This window comes from Tupaia chinensis, unplaced genomic scaffold (assembly GCF_000334495.1).
Source record: "Tupaia chinensis unplaced genomic scaffold, TupChi_1.0 Scaffold145257_1, whole genome shotgun sequence".
NCBI classification, from domain to species: domain Eukaryota; kingdom Metazoa; phylum Chordata; class Mammalia; order Scandentia; family Tupaiidae; genus Tupaia; species Tupaia belangeri.
In genome coordinates this window covers 1,109,521-1,135,465 of record NW_006205117.1, presented here as the reverse complement: position 1 = coordinate 1,135,465, position 25,945 = coordinate 1,109,521, and positions in this window count along the sequence as shown.

Below are 25,945 nucleotides of genomic sequence, written 5' to 3'. Positions count from 1 at the left end.
CTCTTGGAGACACTGGAGCAGGCAAGAACTTTTTAAATAAGACCCTTAAAGCACAGACAGTTATCCTAAAAATAGACAATTGGGATTACATCAGGTTAAAAGTTTCTGCTCAGCAAACAAAACAAAACAAAACAAAACAATAAAGTGAATCAGCAACCCTCAGAATGGAAGAATATATTTGCGAACTTTGCCTCAGACAAGGGACTGATAACCAGAATATACAAGGAACTCAAGTGTCTTACTGAGAAAAAAATGATCAACCCAGTTAAAAGATTGGTAAATGAGCTGAACAGATACTCCTCTAAGGACGACATATGAACTGCCAAAAAACATGAAAAATGCTCAACATGCCTTCTCAAAAGGGAGATACAAGTCAAAACCACAATGAGATACCACCTAACCCCTGTCAGAATGGCTAAGATTAAAAAATAAACAATAATAAGTGCTGACAAGGATGTGGGGAAAAGGGAACTCTCCTACACTGTTGGTGGGAATGAAAATAACTAAAGCCACTGTGGAGAACAGTATGGAGATTCCTCAAAGACCTACAAATAGAGCTACCATATGATCCAGCAGTTCCACTCCTGGGTATCTACCCAAAGGATAGGAAAATGCTCAGTCAGAAAAGTTCTTGCACATTCATATTTACTGTGGCATTATTCACAATTGCTAAAACATGGAACCAATACAAATGTCTATGAACAGATGAATGGATTGAAAAGGTGTGGCACGAATACACTATGGAATACCACTCCGCCATAAAAAAAGCAAGACCTGGCATTTGATATAAGGTGGACAAATATGGATGATTTATTGCCAAGTGAAGCAAGCCGGACTATGAAAGAGAGATATTGTATGTCCCCACTTAATATATAACAAATGTCTGCATTATATGGTGGAAACTGAAAAATTGGAGGATATAGAAGCATAGAGAATGTTGAGGATACTAGAGACAATATGGGAGGAAGACAGGAGGTGAGAGTGAGAGGAAGGGAATCAAGGAGAAAAATAGAGAAGACATTTAAGGAATACTGAAATAGATGATTGTTGATGGTAATATGTATCATAATATCTTACTAGACTGATATGGAATATATTTATGCTAGGAAAATTCATTTCATAAACTGTGGTGACGTACAGTGATTGAAAGTATAAAATTTAAAAAGTTTTTAAAAGAGAAAGAAGAAAAATCATAAGGCATAATCAGACTAATCTTTTCCATTTTCATCACAATGCATAAAAACTACATAAAAATGTCTTGCAGGGAAATAAAAAAAACATTTTTTGCGCACACAACTTTTGCTCTTTGAGAGGAAATGAACAAGTGGCTATTTAAATTAGAATCTACTTTATAGACTTGATACGATGTACTGTCTGGTAATTGTTACTAATAAATTTATCCTTAAGAAATTCAGTATGGGGGCCAGCCTGTGGTGTAGTTAATTAAGGTGCTGGACATCCACATGGCCAGGCATGTTTGGCAGCTTAAAAATTCATGTGCATACATGCCAAAAAATCTCAGGAGGAGAGTGGAAGAGAAGGGATTGTGGCATGGCTAGTCCCCCCTGGGAGGCTATCTCTCACTTTCTCTCCTATTGTCTCTCTCTGTTTCTCTCCAGAGAGCACACATGCCCTATGGTAAAAAGCTAAAAACAAAAAAATCACAAAACAGGAAATTCAATGTGTACTTACATTAGTAGCATTTTGAAATCTTTGAACTAAAGAACAAATATATCTATATGTATGTGTGTGTATGTGTATGTGTGCATATTTTATTCTGAAGACTTCATAGTGATGTTAATCTAAACATCTCACTAAGTAGCGTCATTTAATATATCAGTAAAAACATTTCAGCATATGACCAGTGCCATTTCTTAAAGTGATTGTGATATCAATACCTAACCTTTTCCTGAATGGCTCTCTGTAAATCTAGGTTTACAGCATCATTAGCTTGTATCAGATTTACAGTGAGTTGGAACCCTGAATTCAATCTTAGCACACAGAGAAAGTCTGAACCATTAGGTGATGACCTCCTATGATGCACAAGGCCAACCTGTACTTTTAATGCATATATATAATTGTTTGCTTTGTTGCTTTTGATACTATGCTATCAATACTTTGACAGTCATAAAAATCATCAGCAAAGAACATTTCTATGGTACTAGTTTCACCTTTATGAAGTATACACAAGGGCATATTCTTGGTGGGAAATCATTGAGATTATTTATTCACTTATTTATTTTAGAGAGGTTTATTACTATAGCACATGTGTACTTGCCAGAGAGACAGATAGAGAAAGAGAGAGAGATAGAAAGCAAGAAATCGCTACCCAGGGCAGATGGCCATGCTGCAATTCTTTCTTCTCTATTCATCTCTCAGGATTTTGGGTATGCATGCACACATGTCCTGTGTGAGTTTTAAGCCACTGAGTCCAAGACTGGAACTGTGGTCAACTACATAGGAGTCCAGCGATGTAACCATTACAATATCTTTTGGCTCCAGAATCATTAAGATCAGTAACTATCATATTTATCACATAATGTTGAAACTATTTAAAGAATTTTACTATCTAAGAATAGTCTATTTTTAAAAGCATTTATATAATGATTTTTCTTTCTGTCAGTTAATTTAAGCTTTCTAGGTGATCATGATTTTTTAAAAATATTTTATTGTTTTTTTAAGTTGTATGTAAGATTTAGAATATGGAATCATTTAAAACAACCACAATCATTTAAATAGTGGGTGTGTGAGGATTTATGAACTGTGGAGAGGTTGAACAATTTGGAAAGGGGAGCAGTTAAAGGATTGGCTATCATCAATACCAAGTAATATTTAACTATCAAATATCATGTTTTAAAAATATTTAATGAAATGAAGCATATTTTAAGACTAGACAGATTAATAGAGAATGTATATAATACAATCCCCATTTCTAACAACAGGATAAATACTGGGTTGTCGGAAAAGTCATGATTTTTTTTTTATGTTTTCTATGCAAAAATGCATCATGACTTTTCCAAAGACCCAGTATAAAATGCGGTATTAATAATTATGACTTTGGACTATGGGATAAAGAGTGATTTTATTTTCTGATTTATACTGTATGTAGTTTCTAATACTATGTAGTGTTTAAGGACACAGGCTCAGAGATCTATCTTAGTTTCTTCACAGACTTGAATGATTTAAATAACTTCTCCTAAGCCCCTTTTCCTTTTATGTACAGTGGGGAAAATAATATCTACCATATAGGGTTCTTGTGATGCTTTCATGATATTTTATATACATAAGAATACTTACTGTGCCTTTCATATTGTAAGCACACAATAAATGGAAGTATTATTATGTATTTTATTAAAACAGATTATTTACATCTGCAAAGTCAAGTTTTACCATTTTAGGATTCTTACCTAGTGAATAAAATTAATCACTTTAACTCAAGAAAATTACATATATTTTTAAAAGATCCTAGACAATTTTATAAACCTACTATGTCAATGTTTCTATTACTTAGGCAGCATCTATGTTTATATATGTGTGTGTATTCTTTCTACTAGATATTATATCCAATTAAATTGCTGTCTAAAATTTCTGATTTGTTAGTGTGTATTAAAACATCATCTCTGGGGGTCAGCAGGTGGCATGGTGGTTAAGGCGCTGGACACGCCTACATGGCCAACCACGGTTCAAATCCTGGACCTGGTGGCTTGCTTTCTCACTTTCCCTCTCTCTCTCTCTCTGGTCAAATTAAAATTAAGGAATGAATAAATAAAATTAAATAAAATAGTTCTTAAAAAAAACTCTGTAAAAATTAAAAAGTAGTTATAGACAAAGACAGGTATACAAATCTTTCCAAATATCTAAAACTTTAGAAACTATCTATTTATATGTTTAAAAACAATCATTTGTATCCTATATTAATCATAAATAATTCATGGGAGTCACCATGAATTATTTATAGCCTCATTGATTATTTGTCAGGTAATAAAAGAAATGTTCCAGTAATTCTAGTTGAATGATTAGAATTTTAGTTTCTGATTGAGTTCATAGTTTGAAAAGAGGAGTTTAGGAGACTGAACTGAGCTTTTCAAACTCTACAATCAGAACGTTTAGAAAGTGTATTGTTTTTATAGTAGATTTAGCTACCTGGGTCATCCAGTGTAGATTGGCCCATGTGTACCTGAAGAATAAGTTATAAAATTATAAGTTATTCTTTTCTCTTTTTCCCCCTCTCCTCGCTTTGTTGGTGGTAGAACAGCACTTCATAGTAGAACTAGAGATGGCAGAAAGGACTTTCCACTCATCATCCATCCATATGTTTATTCATTCTTTCTCTAAATATTATTTGAGCCTCTTTAAGGTGACATGTACTTTGCTAATATGCTACATCTCTTACAAATACAAAGGAAGAAAACAACAATAAGCAAGTCAAAGTCCCTGCCTCAGAGACATACAATCTTAGACAAACCTACCAGAAGAAATATGCAATAAGCAAGTGGACAAAATAAGAAAGAAATGCCATACAAGATATTAATGGTAAAATGTAAAGCAGAATAATCACTTGTTGGATGGGGATGAAGATGAGGGACCCTTCCTCAGATAGGGTAGTCTGGGAAGCTTCTCAGAGTTGTGACCTGAGGGAGGAGATAGAGCCAGTCAGAAAGAGCTGAGGAGAAAGTCTTCCAGACAGGGAAAACCACAAGGGCTTGGAGAATAATCATGACATAATATTAAGTGAAACAGGAATGCTAAACTGATTTATTCATACAATGGGACACAGTCAAAAGAGATGAATTTGGATTGATATGCATCAACATGGATAACTCTCAGAAACATAGTGAATGGAAAAAGTCAGCTACAATATGATGCTCTCTGTGATATAATTTTTGAAATATTTAAAAACAGAAAACAAAGGTATATACTTGTGATATGGCACATACACATATGGTGAAATATAAAAATATATATGATAATGATATATAGCAACTTTAGGATTTTGCTATTCCTGGGGAAAAAGAGAAAAAGAATGGAGAATTGTGCTTCATATAAAATATTTGTGTTTTTAAAGAAATATGAGATGAAATACTAAAGTCAAGGGGTGATTACATAAATATATACCCTTTTATAACTTTATATTTATTGGAAAACTTTAAAGACTAGAAGTCTAATAAAATAGATTACAAGTGGTATGAGCCTAATGCTAAAATTCAATTAAAATACAGCGTATGTTCTCAATATTTAAAAACTAGAAGTAAATATCTTGAAATGTTCATAGTCATTATCTTTGTATGGCAGGACTGTGGGTTATTTTTGTTTTTATGATTCCAAACAGCCTTAGGAAAAATGGCCAACTGAGAGAGAAATGGGCAGCTAGAGGGTACATTATGGAGGAAGATCAATGTTATGTAACCATTCTGCAGTTTAGGTTTTCAGGACAGTCCCTTCCAGCCTTATCCTCTAACAGGCTTCCCTGTCTATGTTCTTAAATAAGTTTGTTCATTGGTTGTTATTTAAACAACCTTACTGAAGCAAAATTGATATAAATAAACTGCGTATATTTAAAGTGTACAGTTTGACAAAATTTGACACATATGTATCCCCATGAAGTCAGCGCTGCAGTCACTTCTTGAACATGTACATAAGCCCCAAGAGTTTCCTTATGTCCCTTCGTAATTCTCTCTGATCTCTTCCCCTCTCCCCTACACCACTCATCATTTTGTAAACTTTTATACAAGTAGAATCAGAGAATATGTACTCTATTTTGGTCTTGGTTCTTTTATTCATCACAATTATGTTTAGATTCTTCCATGTTATTTGAATGTGTTAATAATGGCTCATTCCTTTTTATTGATGAATAGTATTCCATTGTATAGAGAAACTGCAATTAGTTGATTCATTTAGCTGTTGACAGACTTTTGGATTGTTTTCAGTTTGGGCTATTACAAATAAAGCTGCCTGTACATTCATGTATAAGTCTTTGGACATATTCTTCTTTCCCTTCTTTTCTTAGGCAAATATGATCTATTTTTAAATGTCCAAAGTTGAAGATCTCTCATTTCCCTTGAGATTATTTGGTAATATAAGAGTTCTCATGGTAAAATACTTTGTTAAATTTGAGCTAAATTTCCATCTCCTCAAATTGATTCATTTGATTAAATTCATCCTCTCACCATTTGTGTTTATACTTGACAAATATCTGTTGGCTATCATAGTGCTTTAGTCACCACTTTGCTAAAAAAAAAGCTTCATCTTCTGGATTCTTGGGTTTTTTTTTGGATGAGTCCATCTTTTCCATTTTTAAAAAATCTCATGGTTATTCTGATCCTCTGCTATTTAGTTGATTTTCATTATAGGTGATCTGTCAATTACAAAGTCCATTAACATAAAAACTGAGTGAAGAGGACAATTTTTAATGCCTCATGGTATATACATCTTTTAAACCTTAATTCTGTTCAATTAGCATTTACTGACTGGTTTCTAGGTAGTTGACATTGGCAGTGCCAGGATCAATAAGGCAGGTTGGGAACCAGCAGTTAGCGTAATGGCTATGTCGCTGGACTCCCACGTAGTCGACCGCGGTTCGCGTCCTGGACCCGGTGGCTTAAAACTCACGCCGGGCGCATGTGCATGCGTGCCCAAGATCCCGAGAGGAGAATGGAGGAGAAGGGATTGCAGCGTGACCATCCCCCCTGGGGGGTGATTTCTCACTTTCTGTCTCTTTGTCTCTCTCTGTCTGTCTGGCGAGCGCACGCGCCCTATAGTGAAAATCTCTCCAAAAAAAAAAAAAATAAGGCAGGTTGTCAGAGTACTTAAAGGCAGATCCTTGATGCTGATATTGAACCCTGGCCTTCATCTCTAGGCTTTGACATTATGGGAAAGCAGCTCTTATGTTTCAATGCAGTTTTTTCATTTGTATATGGAGACAAGCAAAGTACCAGTGATGCTTAGTGGTTATGAAATTAAATGAAACAATGCAAGTGTGTTGTTCAATATTTCTTCATTTATTCATAAACCTCTTCTTACCAAAAAAATGTCCCATAATCATGTCTATGAAACAGTGCAAATTAATCTGGGCCTTCAGTGGACTTCCACTGCAACTTGCCTTTAGTTTACCATGACAACCCCACCCTCTTGATGGGGAAGCTACATTCAAGCATCCCGAGACACTGAGCAATCTTCTGATGTAGTCACATTCATAATCCTTAACTTTCATTAATATCACAATCCTCTTTGTTCCACCTAGTTAATGTTTTTATTATGTTCATTTGCTTAATAAAGAAAGATTTTTTTTATTTTTTTGGAGAGGTTTTTGCTATATGGCATGCACACTTGACAGAAAGAAAGAGAGAGACAGAGAGACAGAGACAGAAAGAGAGAAGTCACCCCCGATGGCCAGGCCACGATTCCTTCTTCTCCATTCTTCTCTCCAATCTTGGGCACGTACACACACACGTGCCCATGATCGAACCATGGTCGACTACATGGGAGTCCAGTGACATAGCCTTTATGCTAGCTGCTGGTCCCAAGAAAGATCTTTGATGGTAATAGAAGAAAATGTCTTTAAAATCCATCTGTTCATTGATGAACATTAATTTATTTACAGTTAGAAGCTGTTATAGTTTTAGGGGCATCTCTTAATAAGTCCCTTCTCTCTATGTGTAGAGCACATTTGGGGCTAAGTGTAAGAGTCAAAAGCTACAGCTCGAAGTATCATTTATTTTGAGGGATTAATAAAGCTGGTTCTGGAATATACTTTTAAGCTTTCAGGAAAATGGCCTCATTAATCCTTTACCCTACAACTAAACTTGCCTCCCCTCCTCAGTATTCATAAGGTGGACAATCACAGCTTCACCCTTTGAGAGACTTTCAAGTGCTCAGATGGGAGCAGTACAACAGTCTTTCAGTTGCCTGGCAAGTTCCGGAAGTGAGTCACATGGAGCATGTCCAGATGTGAGGTCTGTTTCTGAAGCTCCTCAATCAGATATTTAACTTCTTATTTCTTCAGGGGAAGGAGTGAATAAGAAATAAGGCAAAGAAAATGTTAGTCTAGGTGGAATCCTTCTGCATGGAAACAGGAGGAACTCTGGCTAAATGTCCCTCCTTCTCTCCTCAACAAGAATTGCCTACAATTCATGAATATGGGCACATCACCTTGTAGAATCAGGGAATGATGAGCTCCCATTATATTAGGTGGTTCCATGCATCTGTGTCGTTGGAGTCACAGTCCTGCTCATCTCTTCTTTTCCCTTAGCTCTAGGAACACCACTCAACACCACAGAGTGCAAAGTGACTTTCAAGTGATTTTGTTCCTGAATAAAGAGGATATGGCAAAGAACAGAGATAGAGGAATTTGTCCTTGGTTGTCCTGCCAGGAAGGAAAGGGCTAATCTTAACAAAACATTTCTCTGCTTTCAAGTCTGTGCTTTGGCATTGGAGGAACCCACTCACTTCTATATTCATTGAGAATTTCCAAGAAGGAGTATGTTTCTTTTCCCTTTACATGTGAAGACAGCATTTCAGTTTTGCACAATTCTTTTAAAAGGAGACAAAAAGATACAAAGGTTTAAGACCTGCCAATTTCAATGTTTGAAGCTTTCATGCAGTTTGCCTGCCGAACTAATTGATGTAAATGGAAGGCAAGCTGGCTCCACCCTGGAGAGAGGATGCTTGACCGTTAAGAAATTGCTTCTCTGTGTTGGTTGAGCCATCTGACTTTATCTTAATAATGTTCCAGTACTGATAATCTGTAAGGAAGGTTTGTATCCTTCCTAAGATATGCTTCAACAAGAAAGAGGAAAGAATCAGTATTTTAATCCCTTTCAAAACTATGATCTTAAAGTTTCCAGATTTTGGTAATAACTATCACACAAAGATAAACATGTGAATTATTTCTATCCTCTGAAGATAAAATGAGAAAAGCAGAATTTGAACTGACACATCTATTTGTATCAAAATGAAGTAGGGAGGGTAGAGGAGAAGCGAAATTGCAATCCTTGCATTATGAAATCCATAGTACATGTTATGGAGGCAGAGAAAAAATATTTGATCATTTTGATCTGTAAAGCAATTTTATAAATCGTTTTCTTTCCATTTTCTTGCATAATGATTGAATTGATACAGAGAATTTTTTTGTAATTTCCCAAATCTTATTTGATAAATAAACGTTATTTTTGCATTTATGATAACCACCTTTATGGATTAAAATAGTGCCAATTCATTTCCAAAATAATTATCATCATTGCTATATTTCACTCCCTCTCTTTTTCAAACACATACACACACACACACATACACAGGTAAATTGTTGCCATGAGTATAAGATAGCTTTTCTTCTATTTATATTCACCAAAGCATTTTATGTTTAGTTGCCATGGCACACTGTCTCAATCCTGAGTCATATATTCATGTAAATACGAAGAAGCCCTGCATTATGTCTCCTAATGTCACATTATGCTTTTGCTAAGGAAGAAAAATCACAACTTGATGTATAGTGTTGGTGTTCATTCCTCAATTAAATAAGCTTCATCTAAATGCTTCAGTAAGTTCTAATTGCTCATTTATAAACAGTCTTTGGCAAAAGTGACATCTCAGATGGCAGGGGTTAATGACTTACTAGAAGCAGAAAAAAAAATTTCTGACTTTTTCATGATTTAAATGCAAACAAATCTCAGGTTTTCCCCAAAAAGGGAAATGTGATCTGTTTGAAATTTTTTTTTGTAATCACTGATTGTTTTAACTATATTTAAGAAAAATATTGGTTTGGAGGATTCAGAGTCACTTAAGTCATGGGTATTTCCCCAGGCCAATGAAGGCTGGGACTTTAGTTAGGATACAAAATAAGTTTTTTTTTTCTTTTCTGTGCTTCTCTATCTTCTCTAGAGTCTTATTTGTTTCTGGGTACCAGATGATCCTAATTAATCTTGATTCCCAACGTGTATCCAAGACCACATGCCACAATTTGAAGAGCTTCCTAAACCATGTGGCTATTAAAGAGATTTCCCCAGCACGGGTGGGAGACTTCCTGCTTGTTTTTTCTACCAATGATGTGCTTGCTCTTGTCCTGACAATGAGGCCTCTTGACCACAGTAGTGTCTTTTTGCCTCTGGGACAAAAACAGACTCAAAGGTGGTGTCAAGATGGCTTACACAACTTTTGTTCCATCTGGACAAGTACACGTTTCTTCCCTTTTTGCAGTCAACAGAGGGTCTCTGGAAAGTTAACCTTGCTTAGCCCAGATGAGAGTGAATGGTATCCTTGAACAATTAGTCTGCTCTTTTACTTAATCTGTCATGGGATCCTGAAGCCCTCTGAAAATTGCTCATTTTTCTCCCTCTGTTATCCAGATAATCTCTGGGGTTCAGACAGCTGTTTTGGTATAAGGTTGCTATCTCTCTTTGAGGCAAAGAATTTACTCCAGTTAAGAGAAAATAAATGCTCTAACAGAGATGTCATTGGTTCTTTCAGGAGGAGTCATGTCTTCCTCATATTCTCAACAGAAGACTATCTTTACTACACTTTCCAAACAATGGGGATTGTTTGACTATTGGAAATGCTATTCCTTATTTACAGGAGGAATTCCAGTAACAACTCAAAGATTGTCATGCTATTCAGAACAGACAAATTCAGATACTATTCCGTATTGTGTGTGAGTTATGAGGGGACCTCAGTTTAAGGGAAAATGGAATTAATATATAAGCTTACTTTAGTGCAAACATTTTTTAAAAGTATATGTATAGTATTTTTAATATTTATTTTTTTCATGAACTTTATGAAGACCTCTCATATAGCTATGAAATATTCAGATGGTTTCATTACTTAAAATTATTATAATTTTTGGTTTTATTCAATTTATTTCTTTTAATATCATTATCTTCCCCAATTTTATTTTCCTTCAAAGTTTGGAGTTTACTAACAGTATTTTTTATTAACCTTGTTATGAGTACAACTACCAATTACTAATAGCATTCCTTTCACCCTCACTAATACAACAACTAATCCAAGAAAACATTTATTGCCTTCCCATTATGTCCTCAGCTAATTTCTTTATGTATATAGCCACTTAATTCTCTGGATAGCTTTTTCAGTTAAGTAGTGTTACAACTTTCATTTTACAACTGTAGACTGTGAAGCTCGAAGTTCAGCAATTTTCTTTTTTTTTTTTGGAGAGATTTTCACTGTAGGGCACGTGCGCTCGCCAGTCAGAGAGAGACATAGAGACAGAAAGCGAGAAATCACCCCCCGGGGGGATGGTCACGCCGCAATCCCTTCTCCTCCATTCTCCTCTCGGGATATTGGGCCCACACGCACAAGCGCCCGGCGTGAGTTTTAAGCCACCGAGTCCGGGACACGAACCGCGGTCGACTACGTGGGAGTCCAGTAACATAGCCATTACGCTAACTGCTGGTTCCCAAAGTTCAGCAATTTTCTAATCGCTCTAAAGAAGTAGAACAAAATCTCATGCCCAAGTATACCTGACTGACTAACTTTATATTCTGAGATTTTAAACAATTAGATGGCACCTGCATTTTACTGTATATATTTTGTAAGTAGACATAGTTTAAATATGGTTGCATGTAGTTAAATACATCTATTAGTATTTATATAAATGAATAATGTTTCTTTTCACCTTGATTCTAGAATTTACTACATTGGTTTGTTTTTATATTTGCCCCTTAGAAAATTAAAACAAACATTTTGTTATTTTTTTCTTATATGAAAATTAACACACTAATTGCATACAAAACCCCCAAATTTGTAGGTTTTAAAAAAACAATGACTTTTCACTTGATTTCAGTTATTTTTCTCTGCTACTAATAGTAGACAAAACATGAAACATACCATTGAAGAAAGTCACACCCTTAAATTGTTCTTTGAAGAATTCAGATGTATCTTTTCTCTTTTCCTTATCCCTTAACATTCCTTTGGTTATCTTATCTAAATATGCTTAATTGCACATATTGAACAAGAATTAGCATTTGTCAACAGTGCCCTTAAATTATGTCCCCAGCTTGTAGCTCTCAGCATTCTGCTTGTCACATAGCTAGTGATCCACAAAAATTTGTTGCATTTTATTGAACCATAAGCTAAATAGAGAATTAAATCCTAACAAAGTTCCAAATAGACAAAAGTCAATCTCTTTTAGAAAAACACCCAAATATTTGTTTATATATGCTTATTGATTTGCAGCACATTTTGAGGAGTGGTTTAAGAAATATCCCTAAACAAAAATTTAGAAAGAGTAACCAATTTTAGTTATTTTTGTCCTGCCACTTTGCCTTCAATCAATATATACACAAACAAGTTTAGAATAGTCAATGTGTCATAAATCTGGCTCACTTGTAAGCATAAATCTCTTTTACTGAAACTTATGAGAAGATGTCAAGAGTTATTTTACTTGAATTTATTTAAAACTCGCTGTAGTTCTATAAAATTTAAAGATCAAACATTTGAATACACTTTTTTCTGTCATATACACACGCCATTTTTCATCTGCACATACCATTTTCCCCCTTAGCTAAAAGCAGAAATGGAAAAGGCAAAAATACCGTGAGAACAGCGGTTTTCTTGTGGTATTTCCAGCTCATTGGAAGTGGAGTGTACTGGAAATCACAGGAGACAGGCCTTTCCCAGGGGGCCCTAAGTCCAGCAATGCTAATCCAAAAGGTTTGGTTTATTTAAAGCAATCCTTTTAGGCTCATCTATCACTAGTCTCAAGATCCTGAACAAAACCCTCAGCCGTCCAGGCAATTATATACAAGTTCTGGCAGTCTTCTCCCTCCATGTGAAGTTATTGTCCAAATTCACAAACGTTTTCCTTTCAACAAATGTGTAATGGGTTTTCATAACTGTGAAGGATGAGTCTCCCAGTACAGGTCTGTGTTTCATGTTCTGTGTAGAGGTTTGGACCATTTCCTGGTAGAAAGAATAGAAAACAAACCCTTTCAAACCATCAGCATTGAAATTCCTTTCTTCTTTAATTTAGTGATTGTAACATGATGCTATCATCACCAATACTGGGATAGCATGTGCATAATGACTTGAAACACTGGGAATATGACCAGTGCCTATGGTGCTTCCCAGTTACCAATAGTTATTTTGTTTATTTTTTTTAAAGTACATTTTTATTTTGGCCAAAGAGAAGCAATTAAAGGCCAAGAACATGTGGATGGTAAGAAGATAATTAAGTTTGTTTCACTAAATATTTCCCAAGTACCTACTCTATGGCATATTCTGAGGATTCTGTATTAAACAAAAGTAGCTGAGATTTGTGAAAGTTTTGGTTTTCTGGGAGGTCTTTTAAGACTATGACCCATTTTATGTCATAGAAATTAATAATAACCCTGCAAGGTAAGTGCTCATGTTTACCTTATTTTACAGAGAACATTTGGGTGCAAGGAAGCTAGTTAACTTGCTTAAAGTCATACATGTAGAAAATAGTAGTACTTGGATTCAAACCAAGTCATCTATCTTTAGCGACTATAGTTTTAATCATATAAAGTCATACTTCATTTTATATTCCTTCTCTTTATTGCAATTTGCAGGTATCACACAGTTTTTACGAAGGTTAGGTTTGCTGCAACCCTGCATAAAATAAGTCTCTTGGTACCATTTTTCCAACAGCATGTGTTCACTTCATGTCTGTGTATCATATTTTGTAATTCCCATAATGCTTCAAAATTTTCAGTATTATTTTATTTGTTATGGTGATCAGTGATCTTTGATGTTACTTGTAATTATTTTGGGGCACCATAAACGCATATAAAGATGGCAAACTTAACTGATAAATGCCATGTGTCTTATGACTGCTCCATGAAGCCAATGATCCCATCTCTCTCCCCCTCCTCAATGTTCTCTGAGACACAGCAGTATTAAAATTAGGGCAACTGGTAACCTGACAGTGGCCTCTAAGTGTTCAAGTGAAAGGAAAAATATCACATCTCTCATTTTAAATCAAAAGCTAGAAATGATTGAACTAAGTTAGAAACACATGTGAAAACCAAGATAGACTAAGTTGCAACAGTTAGCCTAGTTATGAATGGAAAAAATAGTTTTTGAAGGAAATTAGAAGTGCTACTCCAGTGAACACATGAAGGATAAGAAAGTTAAACAGCTTTATTGCTGATATGAAGAAAGTTTTAGGGGTCCGGAGAGGAGCTTCAGCCAGTCATGCCATTCCTTTAAGCGAAGGCCTAATCAAGAGCAAAGTCCAAACTCTCTTCAATTCTATGAAAGATGAGAAAGGTGAAAATCCTGTAGAAAAGAAGTTTGAAGCTAGTAGAGGTTGATTCGTGACCTAAGGAAAGAAGCCATCTCCATAACATTAAAGGGCAAGGTGACATAGCAAGTGCAGATGTGGAATTGCAGCAAGTTATCCAGAAGAGCTAGCTCAGACAATTAATGAGGGTGACTACACAAATAACAGTTTTTCCATGTAGACTAAATAGCCCTCTATTGGAAAAAGATTCCTTCTAGGATTTTCATAGGTAGAGAGAAGTTAATGTCTGCCTTCACAATATTAAAGGACAGCCTGACTCTTGTTAAGGGTAATGTAGCTAGTGACTTTCACATGAAGACAGTGCTCATTTATTATTTAGAAAATCTTAGAGCCTTTAATAATTGTAGTAAATCTACTCTGTCTATGTTCTACAAATGAACAACAAAGTCTAAGAGACAGTGTATTTGATTACTGCATAATTTACTGAATATGTTAAGCCTACTGTTGAGACCACTTCTCAGAAAAAAGATTCATTTGAAAATTTTACTGCTCATTAACAATATGCCTGGTCACCCAAGGTGCTGATGGTAGTTTATAAAAGAGATTAATATAATTTTCAGGCCTGCTAACACATTCATTCTGCAGCTCATGGACGAAAGAATCAGTAAGTGTGTACAAGCCTTATTATTTAGGAAACACACTTTGTGAGGTCATAGCTGCCATAGACTGTGAATGGTCTGATAGATCGGGACAAAATAAATCATGAAAATCTCCTCGAAACAGCCTTACCATTTAGATGCCATTAAGAATATTTATGTCCTCAAACTATAAAACTACTGGTGGAAAATGCTGGCAAAACTCTGGGAGACATTGGGTTAGGCAAAGACTTCTTAAATAAGACTCCCAAAGCACAGGCAATAATTCCTAAAATAGATATGTGGAACTATATCAGACTAAGAAGTTTTTGCACATCAAAGGATGCAAGAACACGTTTGAATCAACAACTCTCAGAATGGGAGAATATTTTTGCAACATATGCCTCAGACAAGGGACTGATAACCAGAATACACAGGGAACTCAAGCGCCTTATGTGGAAAAAAAAAAAAAGATTAACCCAATTATAAGATAGGAAAATGAGTGGAACAAAAATCTCTCTAAGGAAGACATACGAACAGCCAAAAAGCATATGAGGAAATGCTTTACATCCCTCATCATAAGGGAGATGCAAATTAAAAGCACAATGAGATATCACCTAACCCCTGTCAGAATGGCAGATTAAAAATACAAAAAGTGGTAAGTGTTGGCGGGCATGTGGTGAAAAGGGAAGTCTCCTACTCTATTGATGGGAACATAAACTGGTTCAGCCACTGTGAAGAACAACATGGAGGTTTCTCAAAGATCTACAAATAGAACTACCATTTGATCCAGGATTCCCACTTCTGAGTATCTACCCAAAGGACAGGAGAATGCTCAGTCAGAAAAGTGCTTGCACATCAATGTTTATTGCGGTATTACTCCCGATTGCTAAGACATGGAACCAGCCCAAATGTCTACAAACTGATGAATGGATTGAAAAAGTGTGGGACATATACCCTGTGGAATACTACTCAGCAATAAAAAACTAGACCTTGGCATTTGATAGAAAGTAGTTGGATATGGAGGATCTGTTGCTGAGTGAAGCAAGCCAGGATATGAAAAAAAAAAATTGTATGTATCCACTTAATATATACCGACTATTTGCACTTTATGGTAGAGATAGAAATATTGGAGGGCATAAAAGCAGTGAAAATAGAGAGTGGAATACTACTCAGCAATAAAAAACTAGACCTTGGCATTTGATAGAAAGTAGTTGGATATGGAGGATCTGTTGCTGAGTGAAGCAAGCCAGGATATGAAAAAAAAAAATTGTATGTATCCACTTAATATATACCGACTATTTGCACTTTATGGTAGAGATAGAAATATTGGAGGGCATAAAAGCAGTGAAAATAGAGAAGATAAGACAGTGTGGAATGGGGTGGGAAAAGAGAAGGATATAGAGAAGAATAGCAAGAGAACAAATAGAGAGGCATAACATTAGTGGGACACAGTTATGGTTTATTACCTGTTGATGTGTATAATATTCTCAACTAGACTGGTCTGAGAAGGATTTCATGTTGGGTAAAATATTTTTACAAGCAAAATGATAAATAGTGATTGAATGTTTAAAAAATAATTGGAATAATAATAATAATCTGAAAAAAAATGAAAAGCTATTGGATGATGATGATGGGGATTTTATGTCTTTGTATTAACTGATATGCATAGTATTCCTTGTGGAAAAAGAAATGTAATTTACTGTAAAGTTATATGTGATTCAATATAATATAAACAAGATTATGATAATAAATAAATTTAAAAAAATAATAAAAAGAAAAACATGCAGTGGGAATGACCTTCACCTAGGGGGAAAAAAGAATATTTATGATTCACAGGCAGAGATCAAAATATCAACATTAACAGGAATTTGGAAAAAGTTGATTTCAACCCTCATGCATGACTTTTAGGAGTTCAAGACTCAGTGGAAGGAGAGTAGTGGAAATAGCAAGAGAACTGGAATTAAAAGTGTATCCTAGGGGCAAGTAGGTAATGTGATGGTTAATGTGCTGGACTCCCGCATGGCCAACTATGGTTTGAGTCCCAGACCTGGCAGCTTGATCTCGCTCTCTCTATCTCTCTGATCAAATTGAAGAAAAATAAACAAATAAAATTAAATAAGTAATTTTTTACAGTGGATCCTAAAGATATGATTGAACTACTGCAGTCTCAAGATAAAATATTACCAGATAAGAAATTGCTTCTTATGTACTGTAGGTAAAATGCTACCAAAAAGGGAGTCAGCAGATGGCATATTGGTTGGATCACTGGACTTCCACATGACTGATTGCAGTTCAGGTTCTGGACCCAGTGGCTTGAAACTCAAGCCGGAAGCATATGCATGCATGCCCACTATCTCAGGAGGAGAATGGAGGAGAAGAGATTGCTGCCTAGCCATCCCTCCTAAGGGGTGATTTCTCACTTTCCCTCTTGTGGTCTCTGTTTTTCCCTCTCTGGTGAATGCATGTGCCCTAATACAAAAACAAACAAACAAACAAAAGCAAAAACAAACAAACAAACAAACAAACAAACAAAGAACTCTAAAAAAATGCTACCAAAAATCATTGCATATGACAGAGTAATCTTCCTTGAAAGGAAGTCAAATGATATGACAATCTTCATTGTTTTCTTGTTTCAATAAATTACCACAGCCACCTAAACTCTTAAAAAAATAATTATTTATTTAATTTTATTTATCATCATCATTATTATTTTTAATTTGCTATGGGGCACATGTGCTCAACAGAGGTGGGGGGAAGAAAGGGTAAGTGAGAAAGCAAGTCGCCAGATTGGGACTCAATGGTTGGCTCTGTGGGAGTCCAGTACCTTAACTACCATGCCACTTTCTGGCCCTCCCATCCCAACTTTTAACAACCATCTTTTTGATCAGTTGGCAGCCATAAAGATCAAGACAAGCTCTTCCATCTACATGAAGATTACGGCTCACTAAGCAACACTTAAATAACCATTAGCATTGTTTAGCAATAAAATATTTTAAAATAAGTTATGTAATTTTTAGACAATATTATTGCACACTTAGTACAGTATGCTATAGTATAAGAATAATTTTCATTGGTACTGGGAAACCAAAAAATTCATCTGACTCACTTTATAGTGATATTTGCTTTTTTGTGGTGTCCTGAAACCAAAACAGTAATATCTCTGTGGTATGCATGAATTCCCTTCAAATACTGGCATCCCAAGGTAGGAGACAGATATGCAAACTAAACCACAATCTACTATGATATAAATAAACATAGTATAATTGAGATACAAAGCAGTACACTGAAGGAGAAGACAGAGGAGAGACTCAGGGGACACTTCAAAGAAGAAATGATATTTGGATAGAGACAGACAGGTGGAAATACAATAGAATTCAGTTGTTAGAACAACTTTGGTAAAGGAATAAGATGGGAAAACTCTTTCTATGAAAGAATCACCATGTGAAATATGTGCATGGAGACATGGGATAGCAGGCTGATGTTCTAGAGGTTACAAACAATGTGGAATTTCTGAAACACCAGGTATTGATATGGAGGGAGGTAATAAGAAGTCAATCTACAGACATAGGCAAGTGCCAGTTCACAGAGGACCTCATTTGACATGCTAAGGTGACTGTATTCTATCCTATAAATCAATGTTTCTCAAAGTCCTCCCTCTAAAATTAATTCAGACATGAATAAGTGTTCATTGATGTGGAGAACTTGGAAAACTTGGAAATATTGTACTTGCTGGTGTTGTGGCTGCTATGAAAAGTAGTCTGGCCTGTTAGTTCCTGAAAAAATTAAAAATAACATTACTTTATGATCAGAAATTCCACTTCTTTTTTTTTTTTTTTTGGAGAAGTTTTCGCTATAGGGTGCGTGTGCTCGCCAAACAGACAGAGAGAAACATAGAGACAGAAAGCTAGAAATCACCCACCAGGGGGGATGGTCATGCCGCAATCCCTTCTCCTCCATTCTCCTCTCGGGATCTTGGGCACGCACGCACATGCGCCCGGCGTGAGTTTTAAGCCACCGGGTCCGGGACACGAACCGCGGTTGATTACGTGGGAGTCCAGCGACATAGCCATTACACTAACTGCTGGTTCCCCAGAAATTCCACTTCTGAGAACATACCCAAAAGAATTGAGAATAGGAACTCAAACAGATACAGTATTTTTAACCATACTCATAAATAGCACTATTTACAATAGCCAAAAGGTGAAAATAACCCAACTGTTTATCCATGGATGAATATAAAAACAAATTTTGATATAGTATATACATATATATATATATACACACACACACACTATATATTGTGTGTGTGTCACTATATATTGTGACACTATATCACATACATACATATATATATATATACACATACACACACACACACACACATACACACACACAATGGAATATTATTCAGCCTTAAAAAAGGCTTATAGACAGGGGCCGGACAGTGGTGCAATGGTAGAATGCAATACTCTGGGAGGTAATCCCAACTGGGAAAGTTCCCAATGCAAGCTCAGAGATCTCCTTGAGTATAAAGGCACATGTTTACCCATGATCCAAGGCATGGATCACAGCTTCAAGACCTGCTAGTGGTGCCATCTCTCTCTGTCTGCCTCTTTGTCTCTCTCACTTATGGAAGTAAAAATAGGCTGATAGACAGAGAGAGAGGCACGACACTATATCCCACATTGTCTAATGTCCTCTTGTGGTAAAAGGTTTTTATATTTATACCTATATTTAAATATATGCAGGTTTGCTTTCAATTGCATAACAGTTATTTTTATATAAATTTGTAAATTTTTTCTCACTCAAGAAATTCAATGATTTTTTTTTTTTTTTTTTTTTTTTTTTTTTTGGAGAGGTTTTTGCTATAGGGTGTAAGCGCTTGCCAGAAAGACAGAAGAGAGATAGAAAGTGAGAAATCACTCCCCAGGGGGCATGGCCACGCCACAATCCCTTCTCCTCCATTCTCCTCTCGGGATCTTGGGCATGCACACACGCACACGCACCCGGCATGAGTTTAAGCCACCAGGTCTGGGACTCGAACTGCGGTTGACTACATGGGAGTCCAGTAACGTAGCCATTATGCCAACTGGTGGTCCCAAGAAATTCACTACTTTGGCATAACTTGTAGGCTTCTTTTTGACATATCCTATGTTTGAGAAGCTCAGCTGAAAATTTTGGTGGGACAAAAGGCAAGTCAACACTATCATATTTGCTTCTTTTTTGAAATATTTCTTCCTTTTGTGAGAGTAAAAGAGAATGAGTGAAAGAGAGAGAGAGAGGCACTCTAACAAGTTTGTCAGATCTCAGTTCATCCCTACTGAACCAGGTCAGATCACAGGCACACGTGAACATGTACCCAACATGCACAGGCAAACCTCTGAATGTGAACACTGGACCTTCCCCTTTGAGTCCTGCATCATAGAGTGTGCATTACTCTGTGCCACTAACTGACCCCCATATTTGACTCTTTGAATGACAATTTCTTGGGGGCTGAAACAAGAGAAAAATACCCTACACCAGGCTACAGGTTGTGAGAGCCTCACCAAGGCAATGCCAGTTGTGATGAAGAAAGAAAGAAGTTTAGGAACATCTGCTAGGATAATTGGTATGAACTCATTATCAAATAGATGTTAGGAATAATGAAAAAGACAGGGTGTAGCTATGTATCAATTAATGATAAGTCAATCTTATTAACAGAATGGAGAATATAAGAAGGAACCCTGTTCTATTGCTCAACTTTTTTTTTTTTTTGAGAGGTTTTTGCTACAGGGCACATGCACTCGCCAGAGAGACAGAGAGAGACAGAGAGACAGAAAGCGAGAAATCACCCTCCAGGGGGGATGGCCACGTGGCAATCCCTTCTCCTCCATTCTTCTCTTGGGATCTTGGGCACGAACACATATGCGCCCGGAAGTGAGTTTAAGCCACCGGGTCTGGGATTCGAACCACGGTCGACTACGTGGGAGTCCAGTGACATAGCCATTACGCTACCTGCTGGTCCCCTATTGCTCAACTTTTAAGAACTTCATTGTAAGGAAGTCTATGACAGCTAAGGCTATACAATCTCAACATTTTTCACATTCAACAAAATCTTTCTATTTTCTCTTACATAGCTTTTAGAGTTCATTCCTCTTGGAATTTGAACATAATATTTTTTTTTTAGAAATTCAAAGATTTTTATTATATATTTTTTAAATCCAGAAATAATAAACTATTAATTGCGGTGGAGAATTTGAAAGTCATGTGCATGACTGACTATACAGCTACTATGGAAAACAGCATGGCAGGAAATTTCCCAAAAAATTAAAATGAACATTACTTTATGATATAAAATATACATTTCTGGATATATACCCCAAAGAATTGAAAGCAAGAATTCATGCAGGTTCATTTGTTCATCTGTGTTCACAGCAGCATTATTCACAACAAATGAGTAAAAGTAACCCAACTGTCCACCTGTGGATGAATGGACAAACAAAATATGATGCAGTGTACTCATATAATGGAATATTATTCGACCTTAAAAAAGGCCTAAGATCTTAAAACTTTAAAAAGTCTTCTTTTAGATACTTTAAAAAGTGACTAACTAGGGCCAGCATGTGTCATGGTGGTTAAGATGCTAGACACCCACTTGGTGGACTATGGTTCAAGTCCTGGACCTGATAGCTTGAAAATCATGCTGGGCTATATGTGTGTGCCCAGAATCTCAAGAGGAGAGTGGAGAAGAAGAGATTATGACATGACAATCCACCCTGGAGGATTATTTTTAATTTCTCTCTCTGTCTCACTCTCTGGTGAGCACAAGTGCCCTACAGCCAAAAAAAAAAAAAAAAAAAACTAAGTTATTTTATTTTTTAAATGTTCTCCTCTCTGAGGCTATGATAAAGTAAAAAAGATAAATTTCCCTGAAGTTGTTTATTAAATGTTTTATCACTTGTCTAACAGTTGATGAGGCTTTCATTATAATGACTTAACTTGGTATTTATATAGGGGAGCATATAAGGACCATGTCTTCTGTTGCATGGTTATGTAAGGATGGAGAAACTATGTAGAGTTTAATAGCTAAGAATATTGGCTTCAGATTAATTGGCCTGTGTTGAGTCTCAGACTTATACTTTCTAGTTGTGTGGACTTGGGCTTTATTAGCCTTGTTTTTTCTATACACAAAATGGGCATAGATACTAGTCATCTCACAGATTGTTACAGATTTAGAAAGAAAAGCCTTGCAAAATGCCTTACATATAATTAGTGCTTAATTAATGTTGACTATAATTATTACACCATTATCTGACAGTTTACATTTATAAATGTATATATATATATATATGTGTATGTATATGTATGTATATATCACAAGTCAGGTTTTATGCCATCATAATGTATTTGATTCCTACAACTTTCAAGAACTTTACTACTACAGGGGACCAGCATATGGCATAATGTTTATTTTGCTGGACTCCCACATAATTGAGTATGGTTCAAGTCTTGGACCTGGCAGCTTAAAACTCACACTGGGCACATGTGCATGTGTGCCCAAAATCCTAAGAGGAGAATGGAGGAGAAGGGATTGCAGCATGACCATCCCCACCGGGGAAGGGAGGGGGGATTTCTTGCTTTCTGTCTCTCTGGTGAGTGTATGTACCCTAAAACAAAAACCTCTTTCTAAAAAACAAACAACCCCCCCCAAAAACCCCCAAACAAACTTTTAGTACAGGAAAGTGTCAGTAAAGAGGCTGGCTGCATGACTATGAAGTTACTTATACTAGAAAGTCAGTAAAGAGGCTGTATGACTACATAGTTACTTATACTTTTTTTATGAAATATTTTTGAAAGATTCTTAATTTTATTTAATTTCTTCTTATTATTATTTAATTTGACCAGAGAGAGAAAGTGAGAAAGCAAACCACCAGGTTTGGGACTTGAACTGCAGTCAGCCATGTGGGAGTCCTGTACCTTAATCACCATGCCACCTGCTGCCCTGACTGTGTAGTTTTTATTGATTTCTTTTGATCTATGCAATAACTCTATGACTGAAGATATTTCTCCCCTACGGAGATGAGCAAACTCCTAAAAGTCACAAAAATTTTAATGCAAAAACTTGAGACTTCGGCTAAGAACATCTTACTTCCAAATTCAGTGCTGTTTCTGATTTATCATGCTGCCTATGGGAATTGATTCTACTAGCTTTGTACACTGTTAATCTATTAGCTTTGTACACTGTGGAATCTATTAGCTTTCTTCTCTGGGATTCTAATAGCTTTGTACACTGGGAATACTTTCTTTTTGTTTAGGAAAGTGCTTATTTAAGCATGAAACGAATCTATTCAATGCTTCTAAGGTAGTGCACATGTTCATAAATAAAATATCTCTCTCTCTTGAAGTATGAACAGGAGAGCTTAAAAAGACCACTGGAGTAATGTAGCAGGTACTTAATTTATTTCTCTATAAGATTTCAGGAGGATTAAGCACTCTTACTGGAAAAGTGGTGTCGAAAATAATTATAACACCTGACTCAAGAGAGACATTCTTCAGACTTCTTTCTATCTCGGGGGAACTTCCCTGACAGTCTGCTCTCATCACAAAAAGGTGTTATGAAAGAGGGATTTTTTTTTTCTCTCTGAGTAGCCAAGTTGTACTGAAATTCCCAGAGTGTAAAAAAATTATGTGTGAAGTTTTTCTTCATTGTTAGAGTTACTGGAAACTCTTTAGTAAATGTAAATTGGCTTTTTCCATCTCTTATGCTCTGGTTTGTCACATTAACCAAACTTTATACTATAAATGGAATCTTTCAATGGAATCACACATAATACATAATCATATGTTTAAATTATTATTAACCTTTTAGAATTGCAATTACATGAAAAGTGCTAGTCCTTGTGTTTCTAAGCCATTCTCCCCTAAAATGATTTCTATGCTTCCAACTTACCGAGGAAATTTAATTGTCAAGTTTAAACTATATTCAAACTAAAAGTTTAAGGCAAAGTCCATAGAATTATAAATTCTCATTGGAAGTTGCAACATGCATTTGGAAATGTTTCCATGTATCATACAGATTCCTGAAGACCTGAATGAATTTCAGATAAGTTCCCAAAGAGGCCTAATTTACAGCAAATGATTAAACTATCTTTTCAATGAGATTTAAAGTGTCTGTAGCTGGATTAAACTGCAAAGTTGCATTTTCATAGCCTGACAGAATATAATGATTTACACAGCTGTGTCATTTAGTTATGTTAGAGGACAGCTGTTTTATTTCATTTTACTTTTGCTTCTTGGGAAAAAAAAAAAAAAAAAAAAAGGAAAGAAAAGAAAAGAAAAAGAAAAGACACATACAAACACAAAAACAACACACACACACACACACACACACACACACACACACACACACACACAAAGAAAACAAAAGAAATTACAGCGTGACCATTGTCCATAGAGGGAGCTTTCTCTCTCCCTCTCTCTATTGCTCTCTAGTGAGCAGATATGTTCTGTGGCAAGATTTTTTTTTTTTTTTAAGAAAGCTTATTAGAAGAGAAATTATGGTTGTATGGTTGAGGTAGTGGCTACACGAATGGAGGGACACAGATGGATTTGGAAGAGATTTGGGTTGTATGAATATCTTCCGATTGGTTGGCTACGCTGTGAGGAAGGAACCCAAGATATATCAAAAGAGATTAAACTATGGCATTGAGAATTGGATATGAACTTAGCTATATAAACTACTTTCTCCTTCTCTTGTGATTGTTCATGTTAGATACTACCAACTATGCATTGTCCACACCTCATCCCATTTTATCTTTTTGTTTGTCTTATATGTACATGCATTTTTATTTCTTGGTTGTCTCTGTTAGAAAAATAAAACAATTCTACCAACAGAAGTCTCCTCCATATCAATATAGAGGACAGAACACCATCTTACTATTATTATTTTAAATTTACCGGTGCTATGTGCAGTCACTGGAGAGAGACAGAGAGAGACAAAGTAAGAATGCACCCCTCATAGGGAATAACCAAGCTGCAATCTCTTTTTCATATCTCCTTTCAGAAAGATGTGCACACATGCACATGCACCTGATGTGTTGTTCAAGCTGCTGTGTCCAAGACTTGAACTGTGTTGTTGACCATGTGGGACTCAGATGCCTTAACCTCCATACTACTAGCTGGCCCAAGAACACAATGTATTACTAGAAAACTATTAATGGGTTTACATGTGTTGAAGGTGACATGAAAGTGACTATGAAGCCTGAATAGAATTTTATACACATCTATACAGTAAAATTAAAGAAAAAATAGGTTAGTTGGCAGTTTCTGATTGGTTGATCTTATTTTGTTTTACTGTTTCCAACCATTGGGTTTCAGTTTGTCTTTTACCCAAGGCACTGGGGCCATCTTAGTGTTATGGTCTCCCAATTATTTATTTATTTCTTAAACAGTTTCTTAGTAAACTGCTTTGATGGGTATGTCTCAGGGAGAAGAAAGAGTACAGCTGAGAAAGTTTCTTTGGTTCCCTAGTTCATTTTACTTCTACCATTTAAGTGTGTGCACCAGAAAGAAAGGGTGAGAGGAGTGCTTCCCACTCAGGTATATAGAAATTCTTCCACAATTCAACAAACCATTTCACATTACAGCTAAAGAAGGCAATGTTAGAGGTCTGCCACCTCTAGTGCAGCTTGGCCTTGTAGGGTTCCACCTGATGCCTCCCCTATCTAGAATATTAAGGGATATTTTGACTGTCTTGCAGGAGCTTCTCTGTAAGTGGCTGACCACGTGACAATAAGCGGCAACTGTTGCTTTCATTCCGAGAAATCATGTGTGGCTGAATACCCCCTAGTGGCTTCTTGATATGGAAACACTCCTGGCATTTGGGCATTGGCAGAGGTCTGTAGTAATGTATTTTTAAGTAAGAACTTTTACTGATGATATCATAGGGAAAGTGAAAAAAGGATTTTATTAGAGATCACATAAAAATCTTTCTTAAAATATCTCTTTAAACCTTTCTTAAAATATCTCTTTAAACCTTGTTGTTCTTTCTGTAAAGTCCTGTGCCCATATGGCATCTGTTAAAGCCCTTTTTTCTCTCCTTGCCTTTCCTCAATCT